Here is a 16,404-nt window from a genome sequence, read left to right as displayed (position 1 = left end):
ACTTGTACCTGAGAGTTATTGTTAAGGCAAAGTAAAGCTCTAATTGTATGAGGTAAGTGCTTTTCACTAGTACATTTTGCCAGGTACGGCTGCTTTTACCTGTGATAGTAGGCTCTCTGTTGAAATGCTGGCAATTGTAACACCAAGTGCTGACAGTCCAAAAAAAGAAGACTGAAATTACAGAAGAGGTGTGAATCTTGAACATTTCTCTTCCCCTTTAAACTTGATTTTTTTTTTCCTAGGGTAGCTGGCGCCTCTGTACCTCTTCATGCTGGGGCAACCCCACTCAAACCCCTACCCTGAACTTATATATTCCAACTCCGAGACTGCCATACCTCACACAAAAGAGAATATTCCAAGAAATTGTCTTCATGGACTTGGTATATACACCAGTCCATTTTTTTCAGAAATTCAGTCTATGTACTTCAGAATGTCATCATCCAATTCCTGACATTATAAATGGTTAAAAGTTTAGTATTTGTTGATATAATTTTAAATAATTTTGTCAAAAAGTTTTGGGAAGGTACATTGGGAGGTGTAGTACAGGATTAAGACATTTGCTGGTCTGAAGGATTGTTGAACATACGGGAGACACACCCATCAGATCATAGTCAGAGTGAACATTTGGGAAACACACCCATCAGATTATAGTCAGAGTGAACATTTGGGAGACACACCCATCAGATCATAGTCAGAGTGAACATTTCGGAGACACACCCATCAGATCATAGTCAGAGTGAACATATGGGAGACACACCCATCAGATCATAGTCACAGTGAACATATGAGAGACACACCCATCAGATCATAGTCAGAGTGAACATTTGGGAGATACACCCATCAGATCATAGTCAGAGTGAACATTTGGGAGACACACCCATCAGATCATAGAGTACAAATCAAGACTTTCTGTCTAGTTTGTGATATCGAATTCAATGAAAAGAAATCTGTTGAATAGATTATAAATATATGTAATCTGCAAACCATACCATCTTGGTCAGTTACAATGTTATAGGTATTGCATTGTACGAGGCTTGGCATTTACTCAGTAAATTCATGAACCTGACAGCATATCGACAGAGATATATAACTGTCAAACTCAAGCACACAAACAGCATAGTATATGGACTATGGGGAGACTGATAGTGTAAGGCTTTAGTAGGGCTACTTCTGAACAAGATGTGATCTCCACTGTTTTCCATTTTTAAAGCAAAATTCCGCAAAGCAGGGGAAACAGAAACACACTACAGACACTGGACACAAGACAAGACATAGGACAAAGTTCTCTAACATGGGCAATGAGGTGCTACTCCAGGCCCTCGCTCTCCATGACAAGATGGCTTTGAACTAGATGCTGTTGACCAGACTGTCTGGTACTGTGCCTGACAAGAGCTGGTGCTTAGCATTAATTTGGTTGGTGACCACAATCACATTCATGAAATAGTGCACTGCAGGGCCAAGGACATGACATGTGCTGCTAAACTACAAGATGCCCACTTGGCACTGAGAGGTAGCTCAATGTGTGCTGAACTGTCAAGTGAATCTCATCTCAAGGAAAGGAAAGAGTTCCTGACCTTGATCAGATGTAGTGACACCTCCACATTGTACCAAAGTGCAGCACTGGATGTTGGGGCAGAACCTGAGCAGCCAACAAGACTATCTAGGCATATACACTGCTTTATATGCACGACTGTCTGTAAGTCCTCTTAACCACTTAGTCACTGTTCAAATTATTAAAGCTGACTGATTTCTGGTATACAGGAACATCTGGGATTCCTCCAGTATGACTATCTGTTTAAAGTGTGCAATTAAAATATTTACTTTTTAAATATTAATATTAGTGCAGCCTTCTTGTGCTAGGTCACACTTCCATATATATGTGCTTTGGTGTAATCACAGATAATTATTTCTCTGGCACCAGCACTTTGGAACTACCATTGCCTGATGCTGGAGGACCTATAACCTCTGATGATGATAGTGTGGATAAATTGGCACAGTCAGGAAGTACAAGGTGTGTGGTGTACACAAGGAATGTGACCACGGTATCCCATACACTAACTATATACACAGCCTCTGTGCTCATGGAGACTCAGGAGACTTACACACACACATTATACATGGAGGAAACATTACTTAGGGCACTAACAATTGAGGAAATGTGGTACCCCCAAATCACCACATGTCAGAATCTGCTCCTAGCCATCATGAAAAGAGAGGAACACTCATGGAGGTGGGTAATGGTGTTGAATGGAGACATGTATACCACCCCCCTTCAGAAAGGTGTGTCAATAATTGTAATCCAGAAAAAGTCTAGTGCCATTATGAAGGCACAAGCTGATACCACCTCTGCCATGACAGGGTTTGTAAGGGTGATGCAAAGTGTGAAAGATGACTTACTGGAGTGTATGTCCTGAATGTGTGATCATTTTGATACACTAAATGACATATTGGAAAGTGCCATGTCATCTCAGGCAACCCTGTCACGGGTGAGGCACTACCCACAAAGACATTCACTGTTAAATCCACAGGTAATAGCTATCATGGGCATGGATGACCTAGATCATGACCCCACATTACTAGAACTTCTGTGGTTAAATGTGTTTTGGAGGTGTCTATCCCTAGAAGAAGATGTTCCTCATGCTTGTGGCAGTCACATTATTGGCAGATTGCATAACAGACATCGCTCACTGTCACACACTATGGCAACAACTATTCAGGGTTATGCTACAACTTGTTCAATTCCAGGTAGAACCAGCTCTCATGGAAGAGTGTGCGCTTGGAATGCTGAAACCTCCACCAAGCATACCCTGGACATGTTCGACACATCAGGCCACAGTGCTGCAATTACTGCTTAGGGTGCATCCCATCAGTCCACACACAGCACCACAGCCCTGACTACAATACATGCACAAACCTCTACTGCAAGTGGCTATTCAGAAACTTGTCTATGCAAAGCATCACTCCCCACGCACAGTGAAAGTCAATAAACACAATACCAGATTTTATTTAATAATCCTCAACACTCACGTATTTCCCGCTGAAAGGCATTCAAATATGTGATTCCTTTCCACCTTGCAAATGAAGATATCTCTATCCTGCCCTTTGTAAATGGTTATTCTGGTTGCCTATGTCTACTGCACAACAAGCACAGCTTTTGAATGTGTAAACACAGTCTGGTGTTGGATTTTCATGCATCACTTTTAATGTAGTGCATCTACTTTCCTCTTGTCCCCTTTCTTCTCAAGCTTTCTGCAAGGCACCTGCCTCCATCTGGCATAATCAGCCCCTGTTGCTAACTCCTCCACTGACTCCTTGCTGACTCAGCTAACACTGCCTTTTGGGCTGAACAAGCTCCTCCTACAAGTGCCCACTCTGCTGGAATGTCCTCCTGACTGTAATATTTTAAAACATTGCACATAGTTTGTATTTTGGCACACATGCCAGGGTAATATACAGCAGGGCACCCTGGATGAATTCAGAGAGTGAAAGCATGCCTTCAATAGCTCAAACACATGATTAATAATGCTCATTGTTTGTGTCGGGCATGGTTGTAGCCCTGAATTGTTTCACTTTATGGATTCCAGTTTGGTGTCATCAGCCAGGTTTCCAGGGTGATTTCAGTATTGTCAACAAGATTTCCCTGTGGAGAAGACACTGCTGGTAAAATGATATGGGTCTCAGGTGTGTCACGTGGAAGCCATGATACCTACCTGGATGGTCTGCAGACACATTGTAGATGTTACCCTGTACTTTGCAGACCACCTTGCAGTTGATGGAGTAATACCATTTGCAGTTCAAATAGCTGCTTTTCAGTTCACAAGGTGGAACCTTTATTTCAGTGTGAGTATAGGCTGTGGCCCTATGTACTGCAGGGAGACAGACTATAGCACAGAGTTCATGCATGGTATTCCCTCTCACCTCTGTAGTACATGAGGACCACATATGTTCCTCCACCTGCTGAGGCATGATATTGACAAAGTGTGTCTCTAGTAGGTCACTAAATGGTCCCTGTAGCTAATATATGTAAAGCAATACATACCTTACTATCCATGGTATTAGGCACCCCATGACTCCCACAGGGCTACAGATGAGGTCAACACATGTTTATAATGTTTTGTTTGGTCTCCCTATCAACAATGTACCAGTCCACCATGCTGGTGCCTTGGAGTCCCTGAAATATTAAGTATGGACAGATAACACAGTACATATAAGGGCAATAATGCATACCACTGGGCATTGTAATAACAATGAGAGCTTCTTGCAAATACGTATTTACTAATGCAGCAGTGGCATTCTGAAAATGCCTTAAGCAGCATTATTTAGCAATCCCCCTAACATGAAAGTGAACATTCATAAAATATGAATTATACAGCATGTGCAGATTTGAGGCATGGCTTCTAAACATTTATGAATCACTCTGCCATCTTGTTTTGCCTCATTTCCCCTGTGGGGCGGCACAGTGGTGCAGCGGTTAACGTTGTCGCCTCACAGCAAAAGGTTCTCCGGTTCGATTCTCGGCTGGGGTGCCTTCTGTGTGGAGTTTGCATGTTCTCCCTGTGTTCGCGTGGGTTTTTCCCGGGGTACTCCGGTTCCCCACATTCCAAAGACATGCATCTGGGCGTTTCTCCCGCTTCGGCCTCCACTGAAAACAGGCTCTGTGAAACCTAGTCGGACATTCCCGGTCAACAAATGTTAAATAAATAAATAAATAAATTTATATATACCAAGCCACTTGTTTTAATAATGTTTCTTACTACCATGCATTATCTGGCCATTAGCATATACTGCAACCTACCCTTCTGCTAGGCATTCCCTGTTTGCAGTACTTGTTTTTCTGAATTCTTACACATCCTGTGCATAGCCACTTGTTGCTCAAATTTGCTTACCTCTGTGCAGCAAAATTTGGTAATATGGCCCTTAGTCTGATCCATCATTATTTAGTATAGCTGTGTGCATTTTAAATATGCAGATCATTAATGTTAAAATTGTGCTAGCCATCTCTGATGTATGAAGCCAGTACCATTTTTCAATGTATATTGATATGCAATCCATTTTCAAGAAGCAAAAAACAACATCGGCTTATGTTTATACAATTAAATAGTAATTTAGAGTTTGTGTTACAATGACAGAAGAAATACACAATTTATATGAATTTAGTTTATTTGTTGCTTTACTTGTGACTAATCAATTCATTTTCATTTGTCTTTAGGGCTTGTAAGAAATACATTCTTTATACAAGGATTAAAGATTATAATGCAACATGTTTGTATATAGTTTGAATCAGTCATTTATTATTTCAGAGTGCAACAAATTCAATTTATTGTTAATAAATATTAAATAGAAACAATTCCTTTCTAGTTTGTGCATTAACAGTTTTAGCAAGACTGACAAATGCAGATGTGTCACACCTGTGAACTCATCAGGCAAAGCCATCCTCAGTCTGCAGAACTGATTGTTCTAAAGTGATCATTATCCATTTTCTTAAAAGTTAACATCATCCCAATGGCATATCACTACATCATACTGCAGACGGCTGTTCAATTACTAAAAGGTTTGTGATTATACTTCAATATATTCTATCTTGGGTCTGTGCCTTCAAAAGTCATTATTTGCCATGATTTTTACTTCAGTGTCCAGTCGGATAAAATTATTGATACATTTTTGTTCCGATTGCATGTGCCTGAGAAGTTTAGTTATGCAGAACAAATAAAAGTCAGTATCACTGACATAGAGGATATTATGCAAAAAAAAGTTAAGCTCTCAATGAAAGCGTCACTTTTTTGTACGCAGTGCATTACAAATGTTTCTTTGTACACAATTTAGCATGGAAAATGCAATATATTCTTGCTTAATTTACTCTTTTAAACACTAACCTCAGCCAAAGCTGATTTTCACACCTGATAGGATGTGTGCCACTAAAATATATTTCATTTCATATTTCAGTATAAGTAACACAAAGTATGCATTATGGGGGGAAATTTAATAAAAACTATGCAATTTTTTTCCATGTAGGCTCTGCATCGTGCTGCTGACATGGCTGCAAACATTTTTAGAATCAGTAAGTGCGGCTGAGTGGCACGGATGCACACGCTAACACGAAAACTCCTTGGCATGCAAACCACCTCATAAGCAGGTGAATTTCATGCATATGAGGCAGGTACAGTGATCCAGCAAGCAGATAGACATTTGTTTAAGCCCCGAGTCAGTGTCGGCAGTGTACACAGAAAACGTCTGTGTGCAAGAGTGTAGACAGACAAAAGGGGTTGTAAAAATGTAGATATATGGACAGATATGTCATACCACATACACATATGAATGAAACTATTATCCTTTATGTCGGAAAAATTAAAGGAAATAAGTGAAATTATTATTTTTTTTAATAATCTGGACATGTTTGCATGGCATGCCACAGTGAGCAAACATGGTTTATAGAAAAAAAAAAAGAAAAAAAAAGAAAATTGGAAAAAAAAAATTAATATTATGTGACAGAAATGTATAACAGAACAGTGCATGGAGTCCCAACAATGGTGCATTGGTGCTGTTGCTAACATGGTTGGGCTATGAAGTGTGTAGTTTCCAGGCTTTGAGCACTGATACTTATGCAAATGAGGTGGAGTTACTGAATAGCAGGAAGGAGTAATCGTGTCCGCTTATCCCCTGTGTGTAGTCCTAGACCCATGTTGCTGTTTACACAGGATGTAGCTGACACCAGAGGGGTGTGTCCACTGACTTCTAAGCTCAATTTGGCTTAGGTGCGGATGTTTGCACGTCACACCACCTGGCTGGGCATGTCTTTTCAGGGGGTATGTCCACTAACTTCTAAGCTCTGTTTCCATTCCATGTGTGTGTTTGCATGGTGCGCCACCGTGCTGAGCGTGTCTGAAATAAAAAATGTATTTAATTAGTTTTGACCCTTGGTTAAGCTAAAATAGGGTCATTAAATTATGTTAATTATATTGTAGGCAGGTGGAATACATCATAGGTAGCCAATCACACAGTCTGCACCTACAGCAGAGCTCTACAAAGTATGCATACACCCTGCATTCTGATTTTTCTCCAGTACTCTGGAGTACCATTGGAGTACAGACTTGGGAATTTTAACAGAGAGAATGCTAGGGCCTGCTGCATGTCTGCTACATCTGTATGTGCTAGATGCTGAGGTCAATGTTCATAGGTTCATAGGTTCATAGGTTGGTACTAGGCTATCAACTCTAGGGCCTATACAAAGCCTAGCCATAACAATTCCCTGGATATTTCTTCCCACAATATTTACTTCTCTGGACCCCTGTCTAGCAGGGTGACTGACATGATCCCCGGAGTGAATTTCCTATCTCCCATCCAATCATCTTTTGTTCCTTTTGAAGAGGACCAAGGAGGTGCTCTGCTTGACATGTATAGGCAGTCTATTCCAGAGTATGGGGAGTCTCTGGGTCAGGAACCTATCCCTCCAGCATGTTTTCTTCATTGTGATGACAAGGTTTAGATCCCTGGATTGTGTGGCTCTGAGGGATTGGGATTTCTTTAAGTGGAGCATGTACAACAGCTCAGGGATTGACATGGCCTTGTATGTTAAGCAGAGATCACCTCTGAGTAGACGATATGCCACAGAGTGTAGCTGGAATTTTTTGAGATGGTCAGCATATGGCATCTGCTTTAGGCCTGTGATTCTTTTAGTGGGGTATTTCTGTGGCCTTTCCAGCTGTTGCAGATATCTTGTGAGGTACATACCAAATGGGGCATTATACTCTATAATGGGTCCAATGAGGGATGAGTACAGTGGGACAATGACCTCCTTTTTTCTGGATGAAAAGCCCTTAGTGATGAGGTGTGCCACATAGAAGGATTTCCTGACTGTTGTGGCGATGTGGTTATAGAATGTGAGACCACTGTCCACCTGTGTCCCTAAGTCTCTCATCACACTTTCGATGTTTAGTGTACTGCCACCTATGTGGTAATTCATGGGTACATGTTTTTTTTCCAAAGTGGATAACTATACATTTCTTGGCATTAAGCTTGAGCCCATGGCTCTGGCTCCAGGCATATGTTTCTGTAAGGCCCTTTTGTAGAATATCCACATCATTTGGGGATTCAGTAATGGCTCCCAGTTTGCAGTCATCTGTGAACTTTGTTAGCCAGAGTCCCATAGTGTTGGCCTGTACTTCAGAGAAGTAGATGCCAAATAAGAGTGGTCCCAGGACCGAACCCTGAGGTACTCCACTTGTCACTTGCCTGGAGCTGGATTTAGAGTCGGCTTCTTTTACAGTGTGGGTTCTGTCAGTAAGCCAGATGGCAACCCATCAAGGATTTATCCCCAGCTTAGTATGTTTATCTATGATTTCAGAATGGGGGATGGTGCCGAAGGCTTTGGCTAGGTCCAGATAGGCTGTGTGGACTGCCTTACCCTCATCCACAGCTCTGGAGTCTGATTCAAAGAAGTCAATCAGGTTCAGGAGACAAGATCGGCCCTTCACAGACCCAAACTGGGTGGGGTCCAATGTTTGAAGATTGTCAATGTCTTTGTTTATAAGTTCCATGATAATGCGTTCCATGCCCTTGCAGATCAGGCTTGTCAGACTGATGGGATGGTAGTTCCTAGGATCCAAGTTGGATCCCCCCTTGTGGAGTGGGATAACTCTAGCTGTGTGCCACTCAGTGGGCACGAACCCTGAGGTGAGGCTATGATTAAACATGACATTTAGGTGAGGTGTCAGTTCATTTTGTAGTTCATTTAGTACACAGCCTGGGATGTCATCTGGTCCCATGGATGCTGTATTCTTAGCTTTGGAGAGTGTGGTTTCTACCTGTGTGGCAGTGATTTCCAGAATTTGGCAATCTTTGCTTGCTACTGCTGCTGACAATAGTCCTAGACAGTGAAGGAAAAGAATGCTCAGGCCCAGGGTAACCTTCAAGGAGCTACATAAGCTGCAGATTGTAGAGCACTACATGGTAAATAGGGACATACCACAAGAACTCACCAAGCTCTGCCACCCTCAACTCAGACCCAGAGCCAACAGAGGGGAACCCATCCCAGTGGAAACAAAGATATGTGTAGACCTTAGGATACTAGCTACAGGTACTTTCCAAATACCAACTGTGGACAGGATGGGAGTCTCACTGGCATCAGCATCCAGGGTACTCCACCAGTTCCTGGATGCCATTCTACCATATGCCAGTGAGCACATTTCTTTTCGCCTCACCTCTGAGGTGAGGGCCAACAATACGCAACCCTTTTACCACTACCCTGAAGTACTGGGTGCCATAGATTGCACTCATGTACACATCAAAGCACCACCTGGTGAGGAGGGTAGAATCTACATTAACCACAAGGGGTACAACTCCATCAACTGCCAAGTCATGTCCAATCCCCAGGGGGATATCATGAATGTGTGTGCTGGCAGCCCTGGCAGTTATCATGACTCCCATATCTGGCACACATCACAGCTGTACCATATGTCTGCTAGGGGGGACATCCCACAAAGCCATTTGCTGGGGGATGCTGGTTACTGCCTGGAACTGTGAATGATGACACCCACCAGAAATGCACACACAACCACAGAAGAATGCCGTAATGAAGCACACACACAAACTAGGAACATCTCAGAGTGTTGTTTTGGCTTCTGAAGTCATGGTTCCAGTGCCTCATCATATCTGGTGGAGTCCTGCAGTACTCTACAGCCACATGTTCACATATGTTCCCAGTATGTGCTATGCTACACAATATAATCCTGCAGAAACAGCTGCAGCAGGATCAGCAAAAGGAAGGGATACACAGCCCCCACCAGAGCCTAGGTCACCACAGCCACAGTCACACAGCCCCCCACCAGAGCCTAGCTCACCACAGCCACAGTCACAGAAGGACTTGGAGGAGGAACCCCCAATGATGTCCCATATAGGCAGACGTAGGCATACCCAGTATGCTCTAGCTTTGGCTAAGGGAGAGCGCATAGCACATTCACTGACAACCTATGGCCCTAGGGACTCACACCTTCTTCTACTCACATACATATATTAAAATTGATGCCAGGTAACCCACACAACCTTTACCTATCCATGAATTTGCTGTGTACTGCTTGCATCAGACAGAGTCAGCCCTGAACTACAGTACTGTCAACTGCTGCATTCGCAAAGTAAGTCCCTAACCTATACACTACCTGTAAGGATTACTATAATATGGTATTGTATGTATGGATCTGCTGGATTTATGCAAGGAAATATAGTGGGCTATTTGGACACAAGTAACATCCACATTGGACTGCAGTTACCCAGTCCACTAGTACGTGTTCCTTAATATTTACTAGGCCTCATGGTTGGAATATGCACTACATCAGTCAAGGCAGATGTTAAACAGTGGGGTCAAATGATATGTGGACTACTGTGTATCTCAGCAGAACACGTGGTGCTGTTCCCCCATGCTCAACACAGCAGTATTCCCCATATAACAGCTTTAACTGTAAGTCATCAATGGTATATCAGCAGCGCAAGCAATCTCAGGGCAGTAACACAGAAAGTGATTGCACATTGTATGTCTCAGTTAATGCAGGAATAACAATGTATATATGTATGCTATTGACTGTGTGATGAATGACTACTCTCTGGCTGGTAGTTTGTGTGGAGCACTGGCCTGGGGAAATTAACCTGGGTAATGCTGTTGATGGTTCAGATCTGGAAGTATCCACATCTTTTGCATGTGAGGTATTATTATGTTGGTGTTTTCACAGACTGTCAGTCTGTGTGTGGTGTAACATTATGAACATCTGTCACATATTAATTACATCAGACAGTTGGAGAATGCTATGGACATTTTGAGTGAAGTGCAGTACTGCAGAAACAGGGACAGATGTCAGTATCTGTAACACACAAAATCCCAGACTGGAGTGCAGGTAGGTGTGGGCTGGAGTCCCACTAGGCATGCCCATACACTTAGTTAAACTGAGCTCAGTCCTGTTGCCCCTTGATCAAAATGATCTGTTATGATGTCTATATATACATACATATATGTATACATATCTGTCTGTCACTATGTCTCTCTCACATACATAGCATATCTATCTCTATGTATTTTCAAATAGATATATACCTATATATGTATATGCATATATGATAGCCGTTTATAATATCAAAATACTGAAATGTCGAATTTCGGTATCTCGAGACTATAAACCCGAATCTCGAATTCGCGGTTATGGCCTTATGCTATGTGATGTCTGGGATTGTGTGTTTATGGAGCGTGGTGCCGTGTGTGGATCTAGGTGTTTTGTGAGGTAAGTGAGTGTTTTGTAAGGGATTTGAGTGGGGGTTAGAGTGTGTTTGAGTGTGCTGATATGTTTGATGTGTGTGTGAGAGACTGGAGAATGTGCGTGTGTGAGTTTGCTTTTGTTTCCTTTTTGTGCAATCTCAGAGTTAGTATATATTAGTAGGGGGGTGTAGGGGGTGCAGTGGGGCTTGCTCCCCTGCTTATGGGTGTATGATACCTCCAACTCCAAACCACAACTGGAACCAGTGAAATACCTTCACAGCAATTGGTAAAATCCAAAAAGCTTTATTGTACCACACACCGGTTGAGCGCTTTCTTCCCTACTGAAGAGACTTCATCAGAACAGTTTCAGTTTTGCAACCCAGCTCTTTTATGTAAAGAATCACCCAGTTAACCAATTAATTATACTAAACACTTACATAAAAAACTACAGAGACATAAAACAAGATGCATATAACATTTATGTGTATACAACAGTTCAAAACATTACATGGCAATTGCATATCAGATTAATTATCGTTCACTATAAAAACTTTAAAAATATATAAAACTAATTATGTTACCCTAAAATATTTTCATTATTTATTTATTTATTTATTTTATTTATTTTACATTTGTTGACCGGGCTAGTCTAGCTGGACATATATCCATTTTCAGTAGAGGCCCGGGGAGAAAAGCTCCAAAATACAGGCAGTAAGCAAACATTTACAATAAAAAAGACAATAGCAAGCAAAAGTACATAATGATACAATGGTAAGCATGAGTAATACTAAAAGAGTAAAAGAGAAAAACAGAAACAGACTAGACAACCCAAAATCATAATTAACAACTATAAATGAAACAGCTGGTTAAAAACAGAAATTTCAGGTAAGCAGGAAAGAAAGTAAGAGTAATAAAAAGAGCTGATTAGGAAGCCACTAAATTGCCTATATTAAAGATGAAAGAGAGAATAGGTAAAATGTATAGAGGATTCAAAATAAGGAAGTAGCTGGTATCAGTAAGTGTGGCATTTAGAGGCAAGAAACAGGGGAGGGTGAGTGAAGTAAGAGTAAGGGGGTAGTGTTTTCAGTCAGGGTTAGCACAGGGACATAGCCAGTGGGTTTTTAGGTGCTCTTTGATATGTTTTTTAAAAAGGGATGTGGAGTCAATGTTAGTTATTTCTTGAGGGAGTTGGTTCCAGACTTTCCCGACAGAATTTGAAAATAATGAGTCACCAGCTTTATTGTAAGATTTAGTCGAGGCTACTAGTAGTTTAGTATTATTATTTAGTAAATATTTGGACACATAGTTACGTAAAGGGATGGAAGGTTTTGATTATATTTGTAGGGAGTGGAGTTGGAAGTATTGTTATTTGGTTTATCCTTTACAGCATGGAAGGATCCACAGCTAACAAGGACATTATGGAGCTGCTGCAACAAATTAAACAGCAGCTAGCAATGCACACTACTCAGATAAAATCGATTGATAAGCAGAGTGGTGCCTCTAGTATTTTTAACACAAGCTACTAGGGGCTCGCAGGCTACCCAGCCCAGAGAAATTGACAATTCTGGTGGTTTAAGAGTGGATGATTCCAGAGGTTCAGCAGTGGTTCTTGCAGAGTGGAAAACTAATGGGTTTAACTTTCATGAGGGTTCAGTCCCTAATATTTTTGGACAACAAAAACATTTATCTATGGTAGATCGGCTTGGTTTACTTGAAAAATACCTGATTTCTTTCAAGAGACTGCAGATGGGGAATTCATATCTTGAAAGAAATATTGAGCTACAACAGGTTCCATGTGGACTGAGAATGTCGAAATATCCTAATGGGTCTGAAAACAATTCAGACATGCTTAAAGAACTGCATGGATTTTTTGATAAGGTTGGAAGTGAACTGATGGAAATTATGGTAAAACATAACACACAAACCCTAGACAGTTTAACAAAAACCTTGGATGAAAATAATGAATTCATTCAAAAGGATTTATTATTTGACAGGTCTTTAACTAACTATAACAATATATTTAGTAAAGTGGACACTTTTTGTTCGAAACATATCTCAGAAAATGCAATAAACTAAAAAGAGATCTCAATGAGTATGTTAAAGGGCGGGTGTATCCATATTCCCCTGGAAACCATGGTAACAGTAATGCTAGACCCAAAGTGATGTCATCGCTGAGAGTACATCATGATCAGGAAGTAAGGCAGCCTTCACCAAATGAAGGTGATTTACTGTGGTCTGAATGCCTAAGAGGAAGGGAACAGCAACAAAATCATTTTTTGGAGATGGACAGAGGGAATACAATCACCAAGGGGCGAGACCAAAGAACCAAACGCGTCAGAACTTCTACAAACGGAATTAAAGCAACCTGTGGACTCTGACTGCTCAGAAGTAAGTCCTTTCAAAAACTTTGATGTCAACCAGCAGGAGGGTAGTGTACTGCTATCCGAAATAACTATTGAGACTCTTGAAACTGATGGGGAAGGGTTTTATGGAATAAAATATTGTAATGTGTTATTTGATGTGGAAAATGACCAAAATGGAGAATGTAATGCATTACAAGGCAATATTAATAGTAATGAGTGTAATATGCAATTTTTTGATGGTGAACAGTGAAATTTTACTGTAGAAATAATGTGTGTTGCCTCTGGTGGGTGGCAACATGAATCTTTGTTCCCAGAAAATAATAGTAGTGAATTAACTGTTGATTTTAGTATGCCAAATGACAATATGATGCCTGAATGTTTAGATACGGCTTCCAGTTTAACTGAACAGCATTTGGATGAAGTTATTATGGATTGTATTAATGAACAGGAAAACACTGATGTCATAATAGCTTTGCTAAATAAAAAATGTTTAGTACCAGATATTATTACAAATAATAGTGGTGATTTTAAAATGTATATTTATTCCAGTAGACCTTTAACCTTTGAGCATGCAAATGTATTATCCAAAGGTTTAACCTTTGTTCCGAGTAGGAGAGGTAATGTGGCACAAGTGCTTATTGACCTCAAATTATTTGTACGAAAATTAAATTGCAAAATGTGGTTTACTAATACACAAATCCAGGAAGAAGAAGTTAGTAATTTAAGGAAGCCAAGTACATTCAATCCACCAACAAATAACTTTATAGGTATATATGAAAAGGTTTGTGAAAATGAAATAAGACAGCTAATGAAAGAAAAGAATATATTTGACTATAATTTAACTAAAGGGTTGGAATGTTTGATGGAAATAGTTAAAGACCCCAGCATCCGTGTCATGAAGCCGGATAAAGGAAGTGGCTTGGTGATTATGGATTCTGGGGATTATTCTAATGCTATGAATGCCTTATTAATGGAAGAAGTATATGAGGAAAGTTCAATTAATGAAATCAATCTTATGTATAGAACTGTTGATTTGAGGTTGGAGGACATGGGGCTGGAAGGGCAGCTAGATGAAAAACAGTATAATTATGTACAAAATGACCACCCTATGGTGTCTAATATATTTGGTATCCCCAAAATTCATAAGGGGTTGATTAACCCGACGTTTAGACCCATAATAGATGGAAAGCGGGGAAAGACCTGCTTTATTAGTAAATTTTTGGACACATAGTTACACAAAGGGTTGGAATGTTTTGATTATATTTGTAGGGATTCTTGACATTTTTTAGAAAAGTTAAACAGCATCTGTACATGTAAAGACAAAATACTGGTTACCATTAATGTATGTAATTTGTTTACTGTCATTCCACATGAGACTGGCCTCGAATGGCTGGAACGTCAGTTAGTAAAAACAGGCAAATGCAACCAGGACACCATTAATATGCTGCTTGCTTTGATGGAAATTGTACTGAAAAACAATTACATTCATTTTGAGGGACAGTACTTTAAGCAGGCTACAGGTGTAGCCATGGGGACATCTTCTGCCCCCATTTTTGCAAATTATGTGATGTCATTCTGGGAGCAAGACTATGTCTTCAAGAGTGGATTCAGAGAATATATTATGCGTTATGCTCGTTTTTGGATGACATATTTCTTGTATGGAAAGGCAGTATAGGGTTACTGCAAACTTTTTTTGACTATATTAATGCCAATTTGGAATTTTTAAAGTTTACCTATGATTATAGTGTGGAAGGTATAACATATCTGGATGTGGGCTTAAAGATTGATAAGGAAACTGCAAAACTTACCTCTGGCATCTATCGTAAACCTACTTTTTCCAATTCATATTTGAATTTTGATAGTTGGCATCCTTATGTACAAAAAAACAGTCCATTATTAAGGGGCAGCTTGTGAGGGCTGCTAGAATGGTGAGTGAAGATGCCACATTTAGGCAAGAAGTGAAGTTTATATCAGAAATGTTTTTGAAGGGGAGATATCCTAGTGGTTTAGTGGCAGTGGTGGCCAAAGAGGTGATTAAAAAGAGAACAGATGGCATTTGCCAACCCATTTTGGGCAGGCCTGATCGGAATAATGGTAGAGGTCAGGTAGCCTATCAGGTTAGAAAGGAGGAGCTTGATAGGAAGCTTAGTTTTATTACCACTTTCAATTTGGATGCAGATGGAATTGTTGAAATCCTCAGACGTAATTGGGAAATTTTGTCATATGATCAACATATTGTCTTTAGGAGGGACAGATCATTCAAAAATTTGTTAGAATCAAAAGAAAATGAAAGAGTTGTTATTTCTAGCAGAAAATGGGGGAATTTTAAATGTGGAATGGGGAATTGTTGTATGAATATAGGAGAGACCCCAGAGTATTTGAGGCTAAATGGACTGTATATACACATTGCAGGACACTTTAACTGTTGCAGTAAGAATGTGGTATATGTGGCTAGATGCCAGTTATGTCCTGCTTTTTATGTGGGCAAAACCTGTAGACGATTTAAGGACAGGTTTAAGGAACATTTATTGGATATAAGAAACAGCAAAATGACTAACACCTTGAGTAGGCATATATCTGAGAATAAGGACCACATTTTTAAGTTTTGTGTACTGCAACAGTCGGTTAAAGACCCTCAGGTTAGAATACTGGATGTGCATTTAGATATAGATGAGTTAAGCTGGCAGTAAAGGCTGAATGCCACCCAGACTCCTGGTATTAATGAAAATGTGAATATGGCATGTCTTTTGAAGTTAAAAAATATTTGAGGGAATAATAATTAGTTTTAGATATTTTTAAAGTTTT

This window comes from Protopterus annectens, chromosome 14.part0 (assembly GCF_019279795.1).
Source record: "Protopterus annectens isolate FY-2018-M chromosome 14.part0, PAN1.0, whole genome shotgun sequence".
Classification (NCBI taxonomy): domain Eukaryota; kingdom Metazoa; phylum Chordata; order Ceratodontiformes; family Protopteridae; genus Protopterus; species Protopterus annectens.
Note: the sequence above shows the minus strand (reverse complement) of the source record.